This window comes from Rattus norvegicus (assembly GCF_036323735.1).
Source record: "Rattus norvegicus strain BN/NHsdMcwi chromosome Y unlocalized genomic scaffold, GRCr8 chrY_unlocalized_21, whole genome shotgun sequence".
Classification (NCBI taxonomy): Eukaryota; Metazoa; Chordata; class Mammalia; order Rodentia; family Muridae; genus Rattus; species Rattus norvegicus.
The window spans coordinates 240,130-265,593 of NW_026947380.1; the positions used below are offsets into that span (position 1 = coordinate 240,130).

The 25,464-nt window shown below is 36.6% G+C and overlaps 2 long non-coding RNA genes across 15 annotated transcripts in view; one reads left to right on the forward strand and one right to left on the reverse strand.

Annotated features, from left to right (window-relative positions):
- Nucleotides 1–13,652, forward strand: part of LOC134484641 (uncharacterized) — a 69,635-nt gene extending 55,983 nt beyond the window's left edge. For 8 of the 14 annotated variants that reach the window (XR_010062199.1, XR_010062186.1, XR_010062190.1 and 5 more), the window contains one exon: nucleotides 6,493–6,637. This is a non-coding gene — a long non-coding RNA (uncharacterized LOC134484641). Of the gene's footprint in view, nucleotides 1–1,982; nucleotides 2,137–5,360; nucleotides 5,433–6,492; nucleotides 6,638–13,233 lie in introns of those variants that run through there. The other 6 variants (XR_010062193.1, XR_010062198.1, XR_010062200.1 and 3 more) reach the window with 5 other exon arrangements.
- The window catches only part of LOC134484642 (uncharacterized), a 203,943-nt gene that overhangs the window by 8,805 nt on the left and 169,674 nt on the right, over nucleotides 1–25,464 (reverse strand). The gene's annotated exons all lie outside the window — the stretch shown is intronic.

Below are 25,464 nucleotides of genomic sequence, written 5' to 3' on the forward strand. Positions count from 1 at the left end.
TCTGGAGGGAATTGGAACCCAATATGAAGAAAAACAGTATCAATTAAGCTTACCCTTCAGAGGTTCAGGAAATTTTACACCTTCTAGTATATGCTTTGGCCAGTCCAAGACTTCTGCTACATAGATACCAGATCATATGGGGAAGACAACTGCCTCAACTGCCATATCTGGGAAGGGAAGCAATTGGTCCTGTGGAGATGTCATATCAAAGAGAAGGGGGATGTTAGAGGGCAAAAGTCAAAGTGGGGAGAACCATATTAGAAAAATGAGGATCGGAATAGCCTAGGGAATTTAAGAAAGAAAATATATTATTTTATACATATAATGCGTATAATATAACACATTTATGTTTACAACAGAGATATTCACATCTGTCTCCTTAAGGACTATATATTTCATTTTCTGTACTATAGGTTTGTTGAGAGTTGAAATCCATAATTTTCGTGAGTTTCTTACTACTGAAAATCACATAGATACACCCAATCAATGTTTTATCTCCTGTCCTTATAGCTATAAATCTTTAGTTACCACTACAAAAAAAATATTTTTTATTTCTGTTGCATTGGGAATCCTTTCCATGCCTCAAATGTTTCCCAACTTAACTGTACATCTCTATATTCCCTCCATTGTCATCCTCTTCCCTCTTTCTTCACGTTTGACATTCCTGTTCTTGACAGTGTTCCTCTGCAATCCATAAGTTCATTTGTACGTCCCAAAGTGAGGACAGTCTGGACCGCATCCATTGAATTTACACTAAACTTATCAAACCGAAATAGTGTGGAGAATTAACATTCAGATTAAAGTGAAAATGTCTCCCATTTTTCTTTTTTGATCTGGATTATCTCATCTATGATGACTTTCACAAGATCCATTCATTGTCCTGAAAATTACATACTTTCCTTTTTCAATCTGTAAAAGAACCACATTTTCTTTATGCATTCATTTGTAAAGGAACAACTTGAATATTTCTAATTATTCAAGGGTCTGTATACTAGGATGAATCAAAATTTGGATATATTTTCCTCGAGTTATATCTTTAGGCGCATCCATTTCCGGATTCCTGAAGAAACATCATACTGATTTCCAAAGGGGCTGTAGAAGTTTGCATTCCAACCAGGAGAATAGTAATGTTCCTCTCTCTCCATAACACAGCAAACATAAGTTGACTCATGTGTTACAAAACTAAAATTTCTGAAAGGGAGGAAAAAATTCTCAGAATAATTTTGTTTTGCATTTCTGTATTGTATAAGGATGATAAATACTTCACTTTCGATTCTTAGTCACTTGAGTTTCTTCACTTTTGAATATTTTGTTTAGATATGTAGCCTAATTTAATTTAGTTTCTTGATATATAGTGTTTTAGTTTTTCTAATATTATTTATAGAAGCCCGTTTTTGAACATGTACATGGAAATAATGCTTACTATTTTTGAAAATAGCCACTTTAAACTTATTAAGATCAAATTACATAATGCACTCATTAAACTCACAGAATTGGCAGATCTGTTTTAACCAACTTAAATCATAAGGTCGCTCCATGAAATATCCCTATATAATAAAACATTTTCTACATACATTATATTGAGGAATATAGTTTATATATTTTACTCTTTGAGAATTTCCACCAATGAATGTTGATGATAATATTCCATTTATTTTTCCCACATCACTCTATTTCTTTGAATCCTTCCTGTGTATATCTTCTACATTAAAGTACTGTTTAATAACTCTATAATAAACCCTTACAAATAATTTTTCAATCCTCCAACTGAAGATACTAACTGTCCATAGTATGTCAGATAGGTATAGCAGTTTTCAGGCCTTTTCCCTGCATTCTTCCCTGTTGACTGGTTTGAAGCTGTGCAGGAAACAACAGCTGCTATGTGACATGAGGGCAACACTTCTTGTATCCAGAAGACACGCTTTATGTCTGATCCCTCCCACTATTTTCTCCACCTAAAGTCTCTTTGCACCTTGTTTCAGAATGGCTTTTTGGCCTTGTGGAAGGTGTATAACATGTATATCCAACTCATCATGGCTGAAATCAGTAAAATGTAGACAACTATATAATGAATGAAAGGAAGGGGTCACTCTTGGAAAGTATTAAGAAGATCGTCATAACCTCTGGCCATGTTAGGTAATGAAAGGGTTGAATTAATAAAATGAAAGAGAATATAGGAAACATGGAGAAAACACAGATTATTTAGATTTACAGTCTCAAATCTAGAATAATTTTTAAAGCATTCGTGATTTACTGTGGGGAGCGGGTGTAGTGGCAATCCCAAGATGGATTCCGGGACTGCTGCCACGTCTCACGAATAGCACCTGAAATTAAGCCCATGCCCCATTGTGAGAACTGCGCAGGCGCACCATAACATTATATCAGGCCATGTGACGTGGACCTATGAACAGAGGTTACACAGACTGGAGTGTTGAGGTGGTTGAGGGAGGATATAAGGGAGTGACCTCGGGGGCTGGATGGAGGCATTGTTCCTGCTTGCAGACAAAAGGGTTCCTGAATAAACTGCTTTGAGAACGTGTGGTGTTGCTCCTTTCCTGCTGGTCGGGGTTGGAAGTGAGAGTATATACTAGATGTATTGGATATAGCAATATTAAATCAGCTCATTTTGCATAATTAAAACAGCTCTATACTAAATAATTACATAGAATCAGGTATTTAATTTCTCCCACCTCAAATATCATAGATTCACATGTATTCAGTTGAAAAGAAATGAATATACATTTAAATAGCATTTAAAGTGTTTAGGACTATTTCATAAAGTAGACAAAAGGATTTAATACATTAAAATTCTATTTTGAATCTGGTATTATCTAACAATGACAGAGAAAATAAGGAGAGAGTGAGACAGGGGGACAATCTGGCAAAAGGGAAGGTAATGAGAGAGGGAGAAAGAGGTATGGACGACTGACACAAAGAGAGGAAGAGGGAGTATTTTACACACTAATTTAAACCTATACACACATATTCTCAATAAAATACTTCTGAACAGATTCAAGTCAACATTAAAAATAATCTTCTACCAGATAAGCTTTCTTCAAATCCCAGACATACAAGAGAGAAAAAATTAAAGCAGGTCCACTACAAGCAGCAAGAAGACAAGAATATACACTGGTTTCACAACTATGTATTACAGTATTTGGAATTTTAGCTAGAGGAATATGACAACCGAAGAAGATCCAGGGAATACAAATGAAAAATTAAGAAATCAAAATGTTCTCGTTTGCAGATGTCATGACACAATTTTAAAAACTCTAAAAATGTATCAGTCTCTTAAGACTGAAAAATACGGTCATAAAAGCAGAATATCATACGAACACACAAAATTCCTTAGCCTTCCTTTATGCCAATCCAAACCATACTTTGAGGAATTATGGGTCAAATTTCCCTCACTATAATCTGAATATATAAAATAAAATATTGTGGATGAAAATATTAAAAATGCAAAGACCACTATGAATTAGCTAGACGTGACTCTGAATAGAGACAATTGTTCTTTAAAAGTTTAAGTTTCTTAAAGCTGAAAATATATTCACAATTCAAAGTGAAAACTCAAAACACGTTATCGTTTTTGTTTTCCAATTTTCAAACCATGGGAGAGAAATCAGGGAAATATTCCACTTGAAACACTCTTAAAATATATAACAAAGTACCCTGAATTCGCATAGTTATGAAGCATACTATGAGAAGACATACGAAGTAACCATGATCCATCCAGAAAACATATAAGAACATTCCAGCTGATGTTCTGAAGGACCTTAAAGACTTGAATAAATCAAACTTTTCTGGTTTTAAGGATAAGTAGATAGTATAATAATGTCAATTTTTGATTAATTAATAAAGTTAATGCAATAAATATTGATTAGAAAATTTTACTACAATAAATCAACCACATTTATTAAACTCAAAATTTTGACTATAATCATTCTACTATGGGGCAGAATATAACTTTATTGTACAAAGTGCTTACATGTTTAGGGAGATAATTTTAAAGAGAAACAATAAGGAAGGATAAATATCATGAGATTAAAAAAATGTAAGTTACATACACAGTGTGATTTTGTTGGCAGAGTGATTATTTCAGAAGATTGTAGTGTCCAGGATTTATTTATTAATTTAAAAGTGTAGGTTACATACCAGAAGGAGGATGGACTATCGGATCAGATCTCCAGAAAATGCCAAATGTTCCAGTTAGTATGACTATGTTATAGTAAACATAAAAATGCCAGTTTGAAAATTGAAGTTTTTATTCACCTTAGAAGTTCCAGTCCATAATCAATAGATCCAAGAAAAGAACACAAGGCAGCAGCATGAAAATAAAGAGGAACTCTACTTAACTAATCTGATCAGCTACCTTTTCGCTATAATCTCCACTGCTTAGTAGTGCTGGTACCATCCACAGTGGGCAAAGTCCCCAGACATCAACTAGACATCAAGAAAATGCAATATACTGATGCCCGCAAGTCATTCTGATGGAGTCAGTTGCTAAATAATGCATCATTTAGACAGCCACAGTAAGCAATCACAGCAAGCCATAAAAGCAAAATAGAAAATATAGCCAACGAAAGATAAGAGTACCCCTTCATGAATGGAATTTGAGGTCAAAAGTGAAGTTCTATGTGAGGAAGAAATTATAAGAAATTATGCCAGAAATCACACTTTATTTAAAATAAAATGTGACAACAAGACAAAAGCCACAAATAAAATATTGTTAAGTTTGACATTTTGAAACCTCTTCTGGAGATTGCAGATTAGCCTCAGGAAATGGTTTTTGGCTGGCAGCACCATTGACAATCCAGTGTTTTGGTGGAGGATTTTCCATCAAAAACCTTAGCTTTACCACAGAGGCTAGGTCCAAAATACAAATGATAGTCAGTCAACTGTTTGCCATATCTTGTTCTCCAAAGAAAAGGAACAGTTGACTTAGTCATGATTCGGTGATGACTCTAATTCATCTCAGAATCATAGATATTGCCAGCATATATAAAACCAAAGACCCATTGTCAAACAGCAGTATTCTCCGCATTGCCCACGGTCACCATAGTAATACCAGTGGTGAGCACTACAGTATGATTTGTTTCTGTTTCCTGTTTTTGCAGCTTATAAACCTTGTTTCTTTGACCCACAGAGAAGTTTCAAATAAAATAATCAAAAAAAATTGAATTGAAAGCTATTGGTGGCTTGTAGTTGTAGTTAAAAATGAGGACCTTAAGCAATCTTCACTTGGTTCTCTTCTTTTAGGATTAGGGTTGATTCGCTTTTGCTTTTGCTTTTAGTTTCATTTTGGTGATTTTTTTGTTTTATTATGTTTTCTTTTTCTTTTTGTTCTTTTCTACATGCAGAGATCAAGAAGTGGTCAGAAGAATTTCAAGTACAAATTCAGATGGCTGGAAAGAGCCCAGTCTCTCTAACAGGTCCACATTGTTTGCTGTACTAGGGATTTTTCTCTTGCCTTTCATATTGCCCATTTCCACTTTTTGGATCCTTTTATCCTGGCATAATTAATACTACATGTATATTACAATTATTTGAATTTCAACTCTGAAATTCTAACTCCTCTATCTCCCACACAAAACCAGAGACATGGATTGAGTCTTGTTTGGTCACGTTTTGATTCTTAGATCGGGAATCTTCCTGCAAACACTGAAGGTCCTGTTCCCAAATTGATTCTCTATAGTTCAATAAAGATGCTCTTGGCCAACCAGTTGTGAGGATATCTAGTATTCCTGCAAACAGGCTAGTAGACACAAGGGTGGAGAAAGGATTTAAGGGTGGAGTAAGAGCTACCAGTCATGTGAGATCTAGTATGGAGTGGCCATTGGTGTAGCAGGCAGGATGTTAGAAACACAGTAAGATAAGCTCATATTTGGGGTGCTGCGCTATGACTAATGACAACTGAGCAATTGAGATAGGGCAGATTTAGAGGTGTTGAGAAGGGAGTAAAAAGGACAGTTTGCTATTTGGTAGAGGCTTAAAAATCCTGAAAATAGAGCTAAAGCACATCAAATGTTCTTAAGCGTATGTGGCTTTCAAGTGCATTATAAGGGAACCTGATCAGCTCTGGGAGCTTGGACTTCCTTGAGCTTAAAGTGAGGCAGTAGGAACAATTTCTGCAGAGTCTTATGAGAGCAATCCATGACCATAACGACCGTGTCCAAAGTCACCTTGACCATGAGAGTTAAAGCTGACCCACATGTATCTTTTGATATAACCATTTCTTCTTTGTGATCTTTTAGTGTTCCATTTGCTCAAAATTATTAGTGAAGAGGGTAAAATGATACTAAAGGCTACTCTTGGTTGTCAACTATTCATCTGAGATTAATTAAACCCCAGAGATAGAGGGAATATGTGAATAATTTCTGCATAATATAAGGTCAATGTAAAATGTATTTCTTATATGGATCTTTGGGGTGGGATGTTGCTTCTTTAACCTAGAACTTCATCAATATCTCGTCTTTATATTTATTTTTTCAGGCATCTGCAGATACTACCTTTTGAGGAATGAATCCTTCTCAGGAGACAATAGACGGAACCTGCACTTCAATGATAATTAAATGGCACTTCAAGATATCAAATCAAAATATCAAAGTGAGAATGGAATAAATTTATTAGTACAGTGTTTTGCAAACAACTTCTTTCACAAACAGCCTTGGAAGGAGAATTCTGAAATTTTGCATTTCATATTTGACTTTGCTGGTACTCTGACAAAATCAACTCACAACTGTTTGGGGCTTTATGGGCAATTAAATACTACAAACAGAGCTGAATGAATCAGTGCTCTGCGGTATGTGTTAATATGGCTACAGTGAAGAACAACTATGCTAAAGCTATTCATCTGTTTTTCAATCAGCATCCTCATGCAACTGTGGACTTCTGTGGGTCGTTGGATGGATAGGTTGAGAACACTGGCTGAGAGCTGCAAATGCAGAAGTGGGATGGTACATGATTGGATCATGAAAGGCCTGTGTGTAAATCATAAACAACTTCACAATATTCAATACTTTAATAATTACTAGGAAGTAGACTTCTGTAAAATGACTTCAGCAGACCAGCATGGTAGAAAAACAGTAACTGATTCCCTGGAGATTTAAATGCACTGGATTGTGAAACATGGACTTAGAGGTAGAGACATGTCAGCACATGAAGACTGGATAATGAAACCACTGTTGTCTCTTAAGTTTCCCTAACCCATGGTTTGAGGCCAACAGCAACAGATTTTTTGCACTGAGGAATAGAATAAAAGCCAATTTGTTGAAAATCCCAATCATAAGAAAATACTGAAATCATCTGTGACAAACATCAACTCTCAGCATGGTTTCAGGATGTCTGAATGTCTGCTGTCAGCATGGGCTTTTACTGACATCCCTTTTATAACTGCAGAGCTCCAATCTGCTTCAGCCACATCATCATCTCTTAATTCTGTTGCAGGTAGATTAGATCACTGTGTCTGCCTATGCAGTCTTTCTCTACATATAAAGACCCAAGGAACAAATCTCACTCCAGGCAGCTGTTGAAAGTAATTTTGAATCGCATTGGTGTTGTTAGTAGATGTAATGTCTTCAAATCCCAGAAGACCATGTTTGCAAAGGAGTTGATTGAGGAAGTCTTGGGTATTTCTTTCATAGGGGCAGGTGGGATCGATGAACAGGACCACTTTCTCAGACTTGATCTTGCAGTTCACATACACGTGAGCCATGCTGACAGGGTGCAGCTTCCCAGAATAGAATGTTCAGTTGAAGATACTGGTCTGTTTGAGAGTGGCAAACCCAATGTATTCTAAACCATGCATTCTAGTTGAATCCCTATAGAAAACATGGAAGAAAGAAGCATTTACTTTTTCATTTTTGCACTAACAATGCTACCAAACACTCACAGACATTAGAAACTGCATACTGAAGATGTATCCATATACAAATGACCAGATGTGACATCTAGCCTTTTGAACTAATAAAATAATGGATTCTAGGACTTTAAAAATAGTCAGCCAGTGTTAAAGTATGTGGTCCATAGTGTGTGATAATTGTGACTAGTTCGATAGCTCTGTACAGAGAGATTCATCCTTTACTATCTCTTAGGGAACATGAACTACTACACCAGGTATCTAGAGAAGACCTTTTACTGCAGTTTGAGTCTAGCAATAGTTTCAGCTCAGTTACAAATTTCCAATGGCCACATACCCTTAGTCTGATATTCAGACGCTGCTTTGATACAGTCCTACTTATATTCTATAGTTCTTGTCAACCGAATTAAAAGAGCATTGTATCCTATTAAAGAAATGCACAGTAATTTATTTGCATGAGTGCAGCAGAGAGAAGGATTATAGGATAAACAAGAATTGGAAAGCAAGATGTCCTTCCTTCTGAGGACCAAGACCAGGAAACCTGAACTACATAAAAATCTGAAACAAGTTGTCTGAAGTTTGTTCTTTCCTTCAATCATGGGGCTCCTAGTGAAGGAGCTCAGTTCTCAAGAGTTGGCAAAAATTACCTTTATTGCTGAGCCAGGACAATTGCTGAATACTTCATTCATGGACCTGAAGAAACACTGTATCCATCCTGCTATAATATGTATATATCTATGTATCATTCATAGAATGGACACTTTACTGTTGCTTTGAAAGCAACAGTTTGTCCCTGGAGAGACACAGATTTCTTCTTTCACAAATTATTTCTGATGGTGGGTCTCATAAGTTCATTCCGGTATTTGCTTTACAGTAATCATTCAGTGATCTGGAAGAAACACTTATTTAATGTTGTGAGATCTACTAGAACAATATCAACCATCATTTTCCCTTCCCAGTTTAATTCTGAATCATTCTCCACTAAAGGTCTGTGGTCTCTGATGACAGCAGCATCTCCACAGACTAGTCTGAATATTGCTCTTAGCACTGCATTTATGATATATCAATGTGATTTCCTTACCACTCTCATTCCCTAGAGAGTTTTTCAATTCATTTCATCTGATGGGTCTAATGTACATCATCACCAAGGATTAGTTTTGAGAGTTTTGCTAAAAAATTTAAAACAAGAAAGAAATAATAGGAAAGAAAAGAAATAAAGGAAAACTGCAAGCTTATCTCACCAATTGACTCAGAAACCTAAAGTTTTATTCAGTGGAAATAATTGTGGAAAGTCTGAGATGATGATGTTTCAACTAGAAGCACTTCTCTCTCCAGGATATTAGTGTAAGAGTGAAACTGCACTATTGGTATCCAAAGAATGGAGGAGTTTACTCTGAGCAGACAACACAATACTTGTCTTTCATTTCTTACTTAGGACATTTTTATAATTGACAAAAAGAATAAATGCAATGAGCTCTCAGGAAAACATCTGTGACCTTCCAAAAACTTTGGAATAAAGAAATGAATGATATAAAATCTCTCACTTCCAGGAGCCATAAGAACTGCGAAGTCCAGATGTTTGTGAGAGGCTCACAGCTTTTGATTCCCATATGTGGAAGGCTCAGAACAAGTCTATCTCTTCAGTGATCCTACTGAACTCCTACCAAGGACTCACTGAGCTTTCCCAAGGACCGTGTATTTCTTCCTTTTTTTATACAAAGACAGAAGACCAGCTTCCTCCTTCCCATCTCTGGTCTCTTCATCCTCTTTCTTCTCACTCCACAATGGATACTCTGAATTAGAGTTTAATTAGTAAATACTAGAGGTACTGAAGGGATATCTGGATGGAGTTGCAGTAACAACAACACTTGTGACATCACTGAAGAAGCTAGTCCTCTCCAGGTTACAATAGATGTTTCAGCGAGGGCCTCATGATTATGTCATTGAGATGTTACCTGTTAAAAAGCTTTCCTTACATTGACCAGATTCAAAGGTGCCCATTCCACATATGTCTCCTGTGACACAGGGGAAACCTTTATGTACTCCCTCTCTCTAAAGGTAGAGACTTCTCTTTGCTTTATTAGCTGTTACTTGAGATGGAGAAAGTATGTCAGGGGCTTGCCATGGGTAGAAGATTTAGGAACATGTAGTGTAGGAGATAATTCTAGATAATATTTTTATTCCCAGGTTCATTCCTGAGACATAGAGTTCAATTTTCTTCGTTATCTATGTATCACAATGGCCAGTATTTTCCGTGCAGACCTTTAATTAAATGAATATTGTATTTCACTTTCTTATTGTACATTCCTTGACAGGGGAATTCATAATTATTCCTGAAGGTGTACTCAAAAATTCTGTTTTCCAATTCCATTTTCTGCAATGATTTTGACAACAAAGTGTGCCCATCTTTAGAGTGAGCATAACGGTATGAATACTGTGTACTCACTTCTAATATTAAACTCCTAAATGCTTCTTTTATGTAATAATTACAAGGCATCAGCAAAGCAAAGGGCAAGATGGGGTACAGAATTCGGTTCTATAGTCCCATTTGATATCAATTCTGCACTACCTATCTTCCTGTGTCCCTATGGCCAGACTTAAGGGTTTTGGATGTTTTATCATTATTCTTTCTTAAGTAGAAACCTTAGATACCGGAGGATAGGCAGGGAGAAAAACGGCATGGTTATCAGTCAAACCTCAAATTCAATATGTTCATAATACAGGAGGGAGTCTATTTGGCATTGTCATTTCTGAATTCTACATTCTTGACCTAGTTGGGCAGATTCTATGTTAACATTCCAACTAACCACCTGGCTGTAGGAGCCACAAAAAGTATATATATATATACATCTGCCACCAAAATGATATAAAATTGATGAAGCTAAGAAGTGCATTCTGCCAGGAACCGGATATAGACATTTCCTGAGAGACACAGCTAGAATATGTGAAATACAGAGGTAAATGATAGTGACAAACCCATGAACTGAATGAAAATGGACTTCTTGTGGTAAATGTTGGGAAATGATTACAAGATCTGAATGGGGCTTTAATCCCCACAAGGACAATGCCAATGAATGAAACCTTTCTGGTACTAAATCAATATTCAAAGACTGCACATGGACAGACCAATGGCTTCAACTGCATATGAAGCGGAAGATGGCCTTCGTGAGCACCAATGAAAGAAGAGGCCCTTGATCCTCCCTAGGTTTGATTCCCAGTTCAACGGAATGTAAAGAGACAGTAAGATGGGTTATAGAAAAAGGGGAAGGGGACAGGTTAGGGCTCTTATGGACAGGAAACTGGGTAAGGAAATTACATTTGAAATGTAATTAAAGAAGTATCCAATTAAAAAGGCATTAAAAATTCCTAAAAAAATGATAGAAGTAAAAGAAAACTATCAATGAATCATACATATTGATGCAGAAATCTAAAGGGTATGTATCAGGGAATGGTAATCAGAGTAATACAGGTGGAAAGACTGAGATGACGATGTATTAACTAGATGCACATCTCTGTCCCAAATATCAGTGTCAGAAACAAAGTGCAGTATAGGAATCCAAATCAAGGCGGAGTTTACATTGAGCTGAGGATACAATACTTGTCATCCCTCCTTCCTTAGGACCTTTTTATCCTGGGCAAAAAGAATGAAAGCCATGAGCTATCAGAAAAACAACTGTACACTTCCTAATACCTGACTTTTGGAATAAAGAAATTAATGATAAAAAATCTCTGACTTCCAGGAACCATAACAAGCAAGGAAATCCAGATGTTACTGAGAGGGTCCCACCTTCTGAATCCCATATGTGGAAGGCTCAGATCAAGTCTATGTGTTCAGTGAACCCTCACAACCCCTACACAGCACTCACTGTGCTTTTCCATGTACCATATATTTTTCGTTTTTTAAACTAAAACCCTAGGCCAACTTCCTTCTCCCCATTTCTGATATCTACATTCTATTTGTTCTCCCTCCCAAATAGCTGTTTACACTGAAATAAAGGCCTATTAATAAAATCTAGAGGTACTGAATGAATGTCTGAGAGGAAGTTGCAGTCAGGAAAACACTAGTGACATCACAGGAGAAGCTAGGGCTCCCCAGTATACAAGAGATTATTCAGGGATGGCCTAATGATCATGTCACTGAGAACTGGCATGGCCTACCTCCTAAAGAGCTTTCTTTATATCGACCAGATTCTAGGGTGATGTTCCAGGTGTGTCCTTTGACACAGTGGAAAACTTTATGTAGAACATCTCTCTAAAGCTAGAGAGTTCTCTTTGCTTTATTAGTGGTTACATGCTCTGAATGAAGAAAGCTATAAAGGGTATGGCATGTGTAGAAAATATCTAGGAACATGGGACGTAGGAGATTCTTCTGTATTATAATTTTATTCCCATTTCCATTCCTGTGACAAACAGTTCAATTTCCTAAGTTCTATCTGTTTCCCAAAGGCCTTTGTTTCCCTACAGATATTTAATTGAGTGGATTTTGAATTTCATTTTCTAATTGTTCATTCCTTGATAGCGGACTTTATAGATATTCCTGAATGTGTCCTCAAAAATTCCGTTTTGCAATTCTAGTTTTTTGCAATGATTTTTGCAAAAAAGCTGGCCAAGCTAAAAAGTGAATGTAATAGTGTAAATATTGTGTACCTACTTCAAATGATAAACTCCCAAATTTTTATTTTACGCAAAAATTACCTGATATCAGTAAATCAAAGGGCAGCATGGACTATACAATGCGGTTATGTAGTCCCATTAGATATCATTTCAGTAATATCTACCTTCCTGTGTTCCAAGGGTGAGACTTCAAGCTTTTGGATGTTTTACCATGATTCTTTCTTCAAGCCATACTAAAGATACAGGATGATGGGAAGGGAGAGGAATGGCTTGAGGTCCAGTAAAAGCTAAACTTCAATAGGTACATAAGACCAGGATTGATATTGTCATTTGTGGATTCTCCATTCTTAACCTAGGACCTCAGAATCCATGTTAAAATTTCAACTAAATTCATAGATGTATAAGCCACCAAATATATATATATATATATATATATATATATATATATATATATATATATATAATATAGATAAATCGATATAGAGATAGAGAAGAGATAGAGCTAGAGACAGAGACAGAGACAGAGACAGAGATAGATAGATAGATTGATAGATAGATAGATAGATAGATAGATAGATAGATAGATAGATCAGACACCAAAACTAGATACGATTAAGGTTAATAAAGCTAAGAAGTGCATGCTGCCAGTAACAGGTTATATATCTTCCCTGAGAGTCACAGCTAGAGCATGTCAATTACAGAAGTGAATGCTAGTGGCAAACCAGAGAAGTGTAACGGACCTCTTGTTGTTAAATTTTTAGAAAGGATTACAAGAGCTGAAGACATTATCAACCCCATCAGAAGAATAATGCGAATGAACAAGAACCTTCTGGTACTATAAAGATACTCAAAGACTGTACATGGACAGACCTATTGCTCCAACTGCATGTGTGGCAGAGGATGGCATTGTTGGACACCAAAGGAAGGAGAGGCCCTTGGTTCTCCATAGGTTTGACTCCCAGTTCAAGGAAATTTCAACGGGTAGTAAGGGTGGTTTAAGTGTAAAGGAAAGGAAACATTTAGGTCTCTTACGGAGAGGAAACTGGGAATGGAAATAACATTTAAATATAGATATAGAAATATCCAAAAAGTATTAAAATTAACTTAAAATTTAAAAAAAAATGAAAGAAATAAAAGTAAATAAAACTGCAAGGTAATCAGACATATTGATTCATAAATCTAGAGGGACACTGTCAGGGAATGGTAGTCAGCATAACACTAGTGGAAAGACTGAGATGATGAACTCTCAACTAGAAGTATTTCTCTCTCCCAGATATCTGTGTCAGACACAAACTGCGATGTAGAAATCAAAAACATGGAGGACTTTACTATGAGCTGAGGATACAATACTTGTCTTTCCCTCTTTCCTTGGGACTTTTTCCTTCTGGGAGAAAAAATAAAACCCATGCACTCTCAGAAAGAAAAAAAAACAAAAACAAAAACAAAAAAAAAAACCAAACAAACAAACAAAAAAAAACTGTACCCATCACAACACCTGGCTTTTGTAATAATGAAATTAATGATAATAAAATCTCTGACTTCCAGGAACCATAACAAACAAGGAAATCCAGATGCTACTAAAAGGCTACCACTTCCTCAATCCCATATGTGAAAGGCTCAAATCAAGGTTGTGTGTTCAGTGAACCCTCACAAACCCTGCTCAGCACTCACTGCGCTTTCCCATGTATTTCCCAAATATTTCCACATATTTCTTCATTTTTTAAAACTGAAACAGAAGGCCAACATTCTTCTACTCATTTTGTTATGTACATCGTCTTTGTTCTCTTTCCCAAATGGCTGTTTGCACTGAAATAGAGGCCATTTAGTAATCCCTAGAGGTACTGCGGGAATATATGTTATGCATTTTTTTTTGTGACATCACAAAAGCTAGGGCTCTCCAGGGTACAAGATATTTTTCAGGGAGGGCCAAATTACGATGTCACTTAGAACTGCCATGACCTACCTGCTAAACAGCTTTCTTTACATTCACCAGGTTCGAGTTTGCCTTTTCCAGGAATGTCTACTGTGACACAGTGGTAACATTTATGTACTACACCTCTCTACAGCTGGAAACTTCTCTTGCTTCATCAGTGGTTACAGGATCTACATGGAGAAAGTCAGTTACGGGCTTGTATTGAGTAGAAAAGATCTAGAAACATGGGATGTAGGAGATTCTTCTGGATAATAATTCTATTCCCAGGTCCATTCCTGTGACAAACAGTTCAATTTCCTAGGTTTTCCCTGTTTCCCACAGGCTATTTTTTCTCTACAGATGTTTAATTGAGTGAATTTTTTATTTCATTTTCTAATTGTTCATTCCTTGAAAGGGGACTTTATAGATTTTCCTGAATGTGTACTCAAATATACTGTTTTCAAATTCCAGTTTTTTGGCAATGATTTTGGAAACAAACATGGCCAAACTATGAAGTGAATTTAACAGTGTAAATATTGTGTACCTACATAAAATGATAAACTCCCAAATTTTTATTTTATGCAAAAAAATAACTGCCTGAGTAAATCAAAGGACAGCGTGGACTATGTAGTCCCATTAGATATCATTTCTGTAAAATCTACCTTCCCTTGTTCCAAGGGTGAGATTTCAGGATTTTGGATGTTTTAAGATGATTCTTTCTTCAGGCCAAAGATAAGATACAGGAGGATTGCCAGGGAGGGAAGAATTTGAATTCCAATGAAACCTCAACTTTATTAGTATCATAAGAACAGGAGCGAGTCTATTTGGCATTGCCATTTGTGGATTCTACATTCTTGATATACCTGCTCAGAGTCCATGTTAAATTCCATCTAATCTCATAGCTGTAGGAAAAGTGGAATAAATGACAATAAACATAAGTGGTTGGGGGTGAACTTGGGTATCCCCAGAAAAGTCACAGGTGCCAGGTATGCAAGAGGTTCTGATAAACCTAATGGGATGATGGTAGTTGAAATACCAAGCAGCAAAGAGATAGAACCACTAGAGTCTGCCTCCTGTAGCTAGACATAATCAGCCACCAAAACTAGATAAGATTGATGATCTTAAGAAGCACATTCTGTCAGGAACCAGATATAGATCTTTCCTAAGGGACACACCAAGAGCATGTCAAATACAGAAATGAATGTGTTGTTGCAAAAATATAAAAATAAAAAAAATTGTCTTATATTCCGCTATCTCTGGCACTGTAGTTTCCCAAGTCTCTGCTAAATATCTTGGTTGAATACATCCCCACTCCTCAGCTGCCCAGTGTCTCATAGTCCCACACATGATCTTACACTCAAAACCTCACATGAAAGAACACACAACACAATAAACTTTGATCCAATTGATAAGATTTAATACCCTACTTAAGCATACAAAACCTGGTACCATCCATACCTTAGGAACATTAATTCCAACCAGTAAATACCCAGAGCAGAATCCTAACCTCACCTGCCATGGCTTCTCACCTCTCCTCCTGTCTCTCCTTTTTCCTCTAGTCTCTTCTATTTCCTTCAAACTTCTTTCCTGCCCATCCTTCCTTTTCCTCCAATGATAGGCCTCCTTCTATCCTGTACCTGCCCCTCACCTGTACTTCACAAATTTAATGGGAAAGTGGTTCTGGGGAATTCACCTGAGTTCTGAGTACAGGACAAGGCAGCTGTCCTTGAAGCAGTGGATCAGGATCAAAATACAGATAACTTCACTGTAAACAACGTTTCTCCCTTTTTGTCCAGTTAAACAGACTTTTCATTTATATATCAATTGAGTAAGATAATTACCGTTCTGCAATTTATAAAGCATTTGATATACTCAACACCCAGTCCAAAACTATACCAGTTAGAAAGTACATTTAGTTTTTCATTCCAGGTTCATCAAGGCTTAAAATCTATATTATGTCTTGGCTAGCTTGTATACTATCTGATAACTATCCAATAAAATATGTATAGTCAGAGTTATACAGCCTGATAAACAATGAGACTATAATCAGTATCTAACCCTGTCAGAAATCTGAGAATGACCAAATATCTATACACATAGGAAGCCTAAGAGGACTTCTAGAACTGAGAGGTTGTAGAGACAAATTTCCACTAGCACAGTCCCCTGTTAGCAACAGGTGAGTTTAAGTCTTCAGCCTTCTGACACAAGATCAACTGACAGCCTACTGAAATGTAGACTCGGAAGGGCTCACTATCCTGTATTGGCAGGGTTTATCAGTCAAATCCTCTGGATAATTTGTCCTTTTCTGGATAGTATTAATCTGCAGATGAAACAGGCTTTTTTTCCAGTGACTGCCTAGCCACAAAGTATTGCCTCACTTGGAGGTAGAGATGTTCAAATTCATCATTAAATCTGCCAAAGGGGAACAGTTAGGAGAAGATAAGTAATAACAAAAGATAAGTAATAACTTTAAATCTCAAATTTTGTGGATTTCTGACATTTTTGAAAAGCATCTATCTATCTAAGACAATCTGGACTGTTGTCTTTATATATTAATTTTGTTTTGATAGTACTCTTACAAAGTCAGAGCCATGACATCGCTATTTGAATCTTAACTCACAGGTGTAAGCACCTCAGAAGTCTGTAATGAAAACAATAATAGGACTGTCTCTTGTAATTTTAAATTTTTCTGTCCAATAAATTCTATACCTAAACAAAGAAAAGATTAAGCTTAGTTACCAAAGGCGATTATGACTGTATAACTCAATCTAGCTTATTACTCCTTGCTAAATTTCAACCAATTTTTCAATTCTTCATAAAAAACAACTTTAGAATAAACACTTCCAGCCCCACCCCAAATATTCCAGGGAAATGAGTTGTACATGGGCGTTGAGATATCCTTAGGGGTAGGGGGTAGGAAGAATGAAGCAAATGCAATAGCCGATATGTCCTGACTGGTCCCAGCTGAAAGTCATTGAGACCAGGATTCCAAGTAGTCACAGTCTGCAAAACACAACTCTCAAGACAAAGGTTTAGAATCGAGATATCTTTTTGTTTGATTCTCCTGAATATATTTTTCAGGCGGTCTACCACTATCAAACCTGATCAGTATGACTCTGTGAGGTTTCCAGAATCCTAAGCAAAATTTTTAAAAACACAAGGACAAAATCTTTCTCCCAAAATAATCTGTTACTTAATCTGAAACAAGAGAAGCTTGTATCTTACACTCCCTCCCAGAGTAATAATATAAGCATAAAACTCAAATTCACACCCATCATAAAGATTAAACAATTTTTAAAAAAGGAATTTATGTAAAAATGATTCTGATATAAATCCGTTCTTGGTGATATCAGGAAATAAACCCAAAATTCCCATGGAGCCCATGTTAAGAGAATTTGAGCTTGCTATTGTCGTAAATACCAAAAGTAACCGAAAACCATCGCTAGACGTCATCAACGAGCCATATAGTGGGGTAATTCATACCTTCTATCAATTCTAATATCAATAAGGAACACTTTAAACCAGGACTTTTGCCCAAAATATCTCAATCTGTTAAGCTCTCTAACTGGAAGCCACAGATTTTTCTTTACCCTTAATAACTTCTACAATATATGTCTGCATTCACTTTCCCTGGTGTTACAGACATTTCATCACAACTCTCTACTTGGTAGTGCCTAATTTTTTCCCTAAGTTCTGAGCAGTAGATGAAAATCCCCACCTAATTCAGGTAATCTCTCTACTCTCTTCTTTCTAAAAACAAACTTAATCACTTGTTAATAATACCTGAAAAGAAGAAAAACCTTGTGTAACTAGGATTTCCACCAAAAATTCCCATGTGGAGCCCATGTTAAAAAGAAAATGAGTATCCTGAAAGACATTCTAAACAACTTTATTTAAAAAGCAGCTTTAATATCTTAACTCTCTGAGCTGCCATTACTTATTACACAGAATGGTACCAACATCCTGTCAGCCCAGGATGTTTCCCCATTTCTTTGTTTGATTTTCTGCTCTTAAGTTATCAAGAATTAATAGGGCACCAGAGTCCTCTTACTTAGAAAATAAAAATTTTATTTTTATGATTACTAATGGATTCTTGCCCATCACCTTGGTTTGCCATCTGTTGTTGTAAAAAGAAAAAAGAAAACTTGTTTTTTTTTACCCTGCTATCACTAGCACCGGAGTGTCCCAATATATCTGGTACATATCTTGGTGAAAACACATCCCTACTCCCTGTCCGTCCAGTTTCCCTTGCCGCCACACACTTTTCTATATTCAAACTCTCACATAGAAGAACACATAACACAATCATTTTGACCCAATTGATAAGATATAATTGCCCACTTAAATATACAAAGCACTTTACCATCCATCCCTTAGGAATATTAATAACAACCTGTAAATACACAGAGCATAATAGTAACCTCACCTGCCATGGCTTCTCACCCTCTCTTCCTATATCTCCTTTTTCCTCTAGTCTCCTCCTCCTCCTTCAAACATCTCTCTCACCCATCCTTCCTTCTCCTTCAATGGCAGGCCTCCTTCTATCCTGTACCTGACCTTCACCTGTACTTTACAAATTCAATGGGAGGTGGTTCTGGAGAAGTCACCTGAGTTCTGAGTACATGAGTAGGCAGCTGTCATTAGGGTAGTGGAATTAGCATCAAAATACAGATAACTTCATGGCAAACCACAACAAGTAGCTTTGATATCCTAGAGATATCTTTAAATCTATGTAAAATTGCAAATGTGATCAGGTTCTAGTTTCTTCTTGTCCTTGATGCTGAGAAAAGTGATACCCAATAGTGTATGAGAACAAATATTACATAGTACACGTAAAGAAAACAAATTACTCCCAAGGCCAGCGTAACTTCATAAGTAAGCAATTTGAATTTTGAGAGAAATGGTTTAATATTGTATTATTTATCTTTAAATATACTCTAATAAGAATCTTTTAAAAAGCACAAATCTAAATATCTTTATAAAAATGTCATATCTACTTTAAATGATCAGAATGCACACCTGTGAATGTCAAACCTTATTAAGTCCTATCAGGAAGCTGAGGGTACAACTGGGACAGAAATCAGTCCTCAGCAGTCCAGCCTCTGTGATAGTCACACCATTAGCCGGTGCCACCATTGTACTTGATGCCAGATCTTAAAAAGTCCCAGCTTTTCCGAACTTCAAATTGTCCCCTAAATTGTTTTTTTTCTTTTTTTTTCTTTTCTTTTTTTTTTTTTTTACATCAGAGCCAGTAGTTAAATCATGTTAGCCAGCTTAACGAACAATTTTATTTTTCCAAATTTTTTTTATGGGTGATGGCCATTGCTCATTATTCTACATTTCCTTGGGTGATGGTGGAAGCATTGGTCTGCCACAGAGGAAACTCCTAAAAGACCTCCACCACTATTATTGCAAATGCCAATGATTTTGCTCCCTGAGTGGTGGGAAGCTACGGGACGATTTTTATGTACTTCTTAGAATTAGAGAGATATGAGGGGAAAAACCGAATGAAACACTTCATGAAGTTCTCAGTACACTTGGTCCTTGGTTATATGACTCACCAAGGTGCAATGAGTCAGTGCTAAACAGTGGGCCATACTCCAGGATTTCTAAAACACTGTGCCATTCCTCCTTCAAAGGCCTTGGCCATACTCCATGCCAGAACCAAATTTAAACAATGCTTTCACCATGGATAGAATTTGAAATAATATACTGAATAGGGAGAGTGGGCAGCTTTAACTTGTCCTTCACTTTAATGGAATTACTTTAAGTTTCTTTATATTTAGCTTGATGTTCATTACTGGCTTGCTGTCCATTGCTTCTACTATGTTTCTCCATAGGACTGGTCTCCCTTATCACTTTCAAGCTTTAAGCATAAAGAGGGATTGCAATTGCTTTTTCAGCATCTAGTGAGATTATCATGTGATTTTTTTTCAGTTTCATTCTATAGTAGATTATATTGATGGATTTTCAGAAATTGAACCATCCCACTAGAAATTAAAAATTACACAGCATAACCTATGAAAGGGAGCACATACTCGCCTGCATACTCTAAAACCACTCCCCCCCAAAAAAGCAAAAACAGCATGTAAACAAAAAAAAAACATGCACCCTACAGAACAGATTTTATACTAACATACACACTCAAGCATCCCACAAAAAAACAAAAACAAAAACAAAAACAAAAACAAAAATACATGCAAGCAAGAAAACCCCACACCCCCAACATCAAAATAGCATGAAGTAAACATCACTCGTCACTAATACCTTTAACCATTAATGTCCTCTATTAAACAATAAAAGGACAGAGGATAACACAATGGATATAAAAACAGGATCTGTCATTCTGTTGCATTCAAGAAACACTCCAGCAATTGTGATAGACAAAGCCTCAGACTAAGGTGTTGGAAAAGGTTTTCCAAGAAATTGAAACAAGAAACAAGATGGTTTAGCCATTCTAACATCCAGCAAATCAGTCTTTCAACCAAAAGTAATCAAAAGAGAAGGGGAAGGACACTTCATATTCATCAGAGGAATAATCCACCAAAATGGCATCTCAAATCTGGGTGTCTATATCCCAAAGACAAAAGTAGCAACATTAGTGAGAGAAATATTGCTGAAGCTGAATATCACATCGAACCTCACACATTAATAGTGGGGGACATCAATGTGACATCTCAACAAGGGCAGGTCATTGAGACAGAAACTAAAAAAGAAAACAATAAAAATAAAGATATAACTGACACGGGTTTAAATTAATCTGACCTCACCGATTTCTACAGATTTTTTCACATGAACACAAAAGTACACACTTTCTTTTCAGTACTGCACGGAACCTTATCCTAAACTGAACATGTTCTCCCTCACAGAACAAGCAACAGCAGATACAGAAAGACTGTGCTAACTATTGAATCATCTCAGAACACCATGGATTAAAACAATAACAAAAAGTCAATGAACTCATGGAAATTCAATAGCTGGAAACTGAAGCACCACCAGTTCAGAGAAGACTTGAAAAAAAAAGTGTTCTTAGAATTCAGTGAAAATGATGGCATAACGTCTCCAAACTTAAGGCAAATAAGGAAAGCAGTGCTAAGAGGAACGTGCACATGCAGCAGAGAGCACTTTCATAAAGAAACCGGAGTGACCCCATACTAGCAACTTCCCAGCACACCTGAAAGCTCTAGAATAAAAAGAATCAAATACATATTAAAGGAGGGGACAGAGAGAAATGATCAGACTTGGGGTGAGAGTGATCCATCAGAAACAAAGAGAATACAAATATCAACAAAAACAATAACTGATTCCTTGGGAAAATCAACCAGACAGACAAACCCTTAAACAGATAATGTAATAGAAGGTAAGACAGCATCCAAATAACAAAATCAGAAATGAACAGGGAGTCAACCTATTGACACTGATGGAAGGCACAGAATCATTAGGTCTCAAAAACCTGCTGTCTACAAAATTAAAATCTCTGAACTAAATGGATGATTGTGTAGATGAATACCACTGACCACAAGTAATCTGAGGTAAGATGAACTATGTAAATAGCTCTACAACCCCAAGAGAGACACAAACAGTAATTAAAAGTTTCCTCACTGAAAAATCCCCAGGACCAGATTGATTGAGTGCAGACTCCTACCAGATTTTCAAAGAATTCTCAACCTACTCCAAAACACAGAAACAGAAGGAAAATCGCCAAACTGATTCCATGACAGCACAGTTGCCCGGACACCAATATCACAAAACGACTCAAAAAAGAAAGAATTTCAGACGAATTTCCCTTACAAACATCGGTGGAAAAAATACTAGGTAAAATGCACCAAAACAAAATCCAAGTACATATCAATGTGCCATCCAGCGCCATCTACTAGGCTTTTTCCTGAGGATGCAGGAGTGGATCAATCTATGAAAACCCATCAAAGTGATCCACCATATTAACAAACTGAACTGAAAAAAAATATTCTGCCCACAGCATTTCACATTTATGTGGGAGCGCCCCTTGAATTTAACTTTGTGGTAGTTGCTTATCATGACAAGTATATATATAAATTTGTACATATATATTTTAGTAAAGTAACATATTAAATTGTTATATCCTAACATAATTTATAACAAATATTAATATATTATATTAATATTAACATATTGTATTTATACATAAATTATTATATTCATATGTTAAATATAATTAATATTATTATATTGTTACTATATTAAATTAATACATAGTGATATAATATTGTAACTGATATATTACATTAATATGTCAAAATTAATATAGTAAGTATTAATATATTAATATGAATTATTAATATCCACTATTACAAAATGGTGTGAAGGAGCTGAATGAAGAAACAAGGAAAAAATTGCAAGACTATCTCTTTAGATGCTGAAAAGCCTTTGAAAGAATCCATCGTCCTTCCCTATTTATGGTCTCAGGGAGACCAGGGATGTCAGGCACATACCTAATGCAATAAAATACTAAAATAAATCCAAAATATATTACACAAAATGCAATATAGCATGGCAACTGTTCATATCAAAATAAGGGGGGAAAAGCAAAAGGCAATTCAACTAAATTGGAGAATGAGAACAGACTTCTAATCTCGCAGCATCCTTTCAGTAAATTCCTTAAATTCCCAGCTAGAGCAAAAAGACAATCAAAGGAAGTCGAGGGGATGATATCGGAAATAGAGAACTCAGTGTATCGCCATTCACACATCATATAATAGTGAACACATTTGATCCCAAAGTTTTACCAGAAATGACCTATATATGAAAAACACCTTCAGCCAAGTGGACAGATTAAATGAAAATAATCTGTCATGCAAATGACATAGAGGCTGAGAAGAAATTATGGAAGCAACACCAATCACAATGGGTATATTTTATTTATATAAAATATAAAATATGAAATATAAAACAACTCTAACCTAGCACATCAGAAACATGTCTGTTGTGAACTCCAAGTCTCTGAAGAGAGAAACTGAGGAAGGTAGCAGAAGACAGAAAGACCTCCCTTGCTCACGGATGGGTAGAATTAAGAGAATCAAAGAGGCAATCTTACTTTTGGGTGAAGATACAAAGTTGCTATCTTGCAGTCAGGTGTGACATGGTTGCCAAGGTGCATGCAGGACTAAAGGCAATCTTACAGTCTTGTGTGGAGTCAAAGAAGACATCTTGCTGTTTGGGTGTGACATGGTTGCCCAATGGGCACATGTGACATCATTGGCTGAGGAAGCAGGGTCAACCTGAAACATCTCCGGCTTTCTAGCATGCAGATTGTGTCACAATTTCTAAATCACATAAGTCACCGAAAATAACCAGGGTAAAAATCTCTGACAGAGGGATGGCAGGCATTACTGGAGAAGGAAATGGCTTTGATATCTGTAAGAACAAACTGCTCATGCCACGCCTTCCAGTCAGCCCAAGTATCATGGGATGAGGAGATCTAGATTTAGAGACTGAATGTTTAATGTTTTCTTGGGAAATTTTAGCCTGCTCGCGACAGTTCACTGTTATCAGGAAATATTTGAAGTGGAATACTATGCAGGTATGAAAAATAAGGACATTCTGAAGCTGCGGTCAACTAGAATGAACGAGTTGAGAAACCTGAAACTCCTCTGGGTGAGATCATTGAAGACCTCGAGAAAAAGCAACACTGGGCCTTGGTCACTGAAGACAGATATCCATAGAAAATACAGCAGACATGACTGAGGAAGAAACAGCTGTGTCTACTGGACTATTGAGAAATGGTTAGAGCCACTACAAGGGGAGATCTCTATTAACAGAAAATTTGATCCAGAAATACTGTTGAGGAAAGCTTGTTGAAATTTCTGAACCCAATGTGTCCATAAAGAAAACACACAATCTGGTTAGTATGATTATAATCTATAAATGTGTATTGGGTAGATCAAACCCTATCATAATGAATTCCCCAACCATAAAACCCCTTGCTACATGTGCTTTCTCCAGGCAATATGGATTCTTTCCATCATTACTTCATCCTCTTTTTCCTCACTCCTCTCCCTTCCCCTCTTACCCTCTTCTGCCTCTCTACCTAAACCCACAGTCAAACCTCCAGTACCATCTTTCCCCTCCGGCTATCAGTAATAGGCTCTAGCATCTACTGACCAGTTAAAATGGGAAGAAGGTTCATATGCGAGCACAATCACCTGAGTTCTTGATAGAGGGCCAGTCAGGGGGAAACGTCCTTTGAGGAAGCAGATAAATATCAGGATACAAATTGCATTTGCTGGGGGAAGAGCAAATCCTTATAATGCTTTCCATATCTATCCAGTGGATTCTGAGAAAATGGGGAATATTCTTCCTTAAGACCCAGCTATACTACACCTGGTCTTATATCTGAAAAGACCTCGGCCATACGGCAAGGACATATACTCCATTATGTTACTAGTGGATTTCTTCACAATGAACAGAAAATAGAAATAAGCCAGATGCCTCTCAAATAAACAATGGCTACAGATAATGTGGTTCATTTACACAATGGAATACTACACACATATGAAAAATAAGGACATTGAGAAGCTGCGGTCAAGTAGATGGAATAAGAAAGTATTGTCCTAATGAGGTTACTGAGACCCAAAGTAACATGTAGATATTCACTTAAAAGAGGGTATTAGCCATAAAGTACAGATCTCACACACTAAGATCTACGGAACCAAAGAGGATAAACAAGTAGAAAGGGCCAAGAAAAAGTCTTGAATTTCACTCAGAAGGAGGAATAAACTAATGAGAGGAGGCAGATGGCAGGAAAAGATTGTCTGCCTAAGGGAATGGGAAGAGAAATGGGGTTTGAGAATCATTTCTTGGGAGAGACGGGCAAGAGGGACAGAGGGCCAAGAGAATAAACTGAAATCAAAGACTGTGCAGAATGGGTGCTATCTCTATGATTTTCCTGCAATCTGGAAAGTGTGAGGCTACCCCAGCGTCCATGAGGGTGACTTTAGCTGAGACTGTTAAAAGTGAGGATACAGATACTGAAATGGTCACTTTCTGTAGCCAGAGAGGAACCAAGGTGGAAGGATAAGGACCCAAACCCACCCCCAAAATT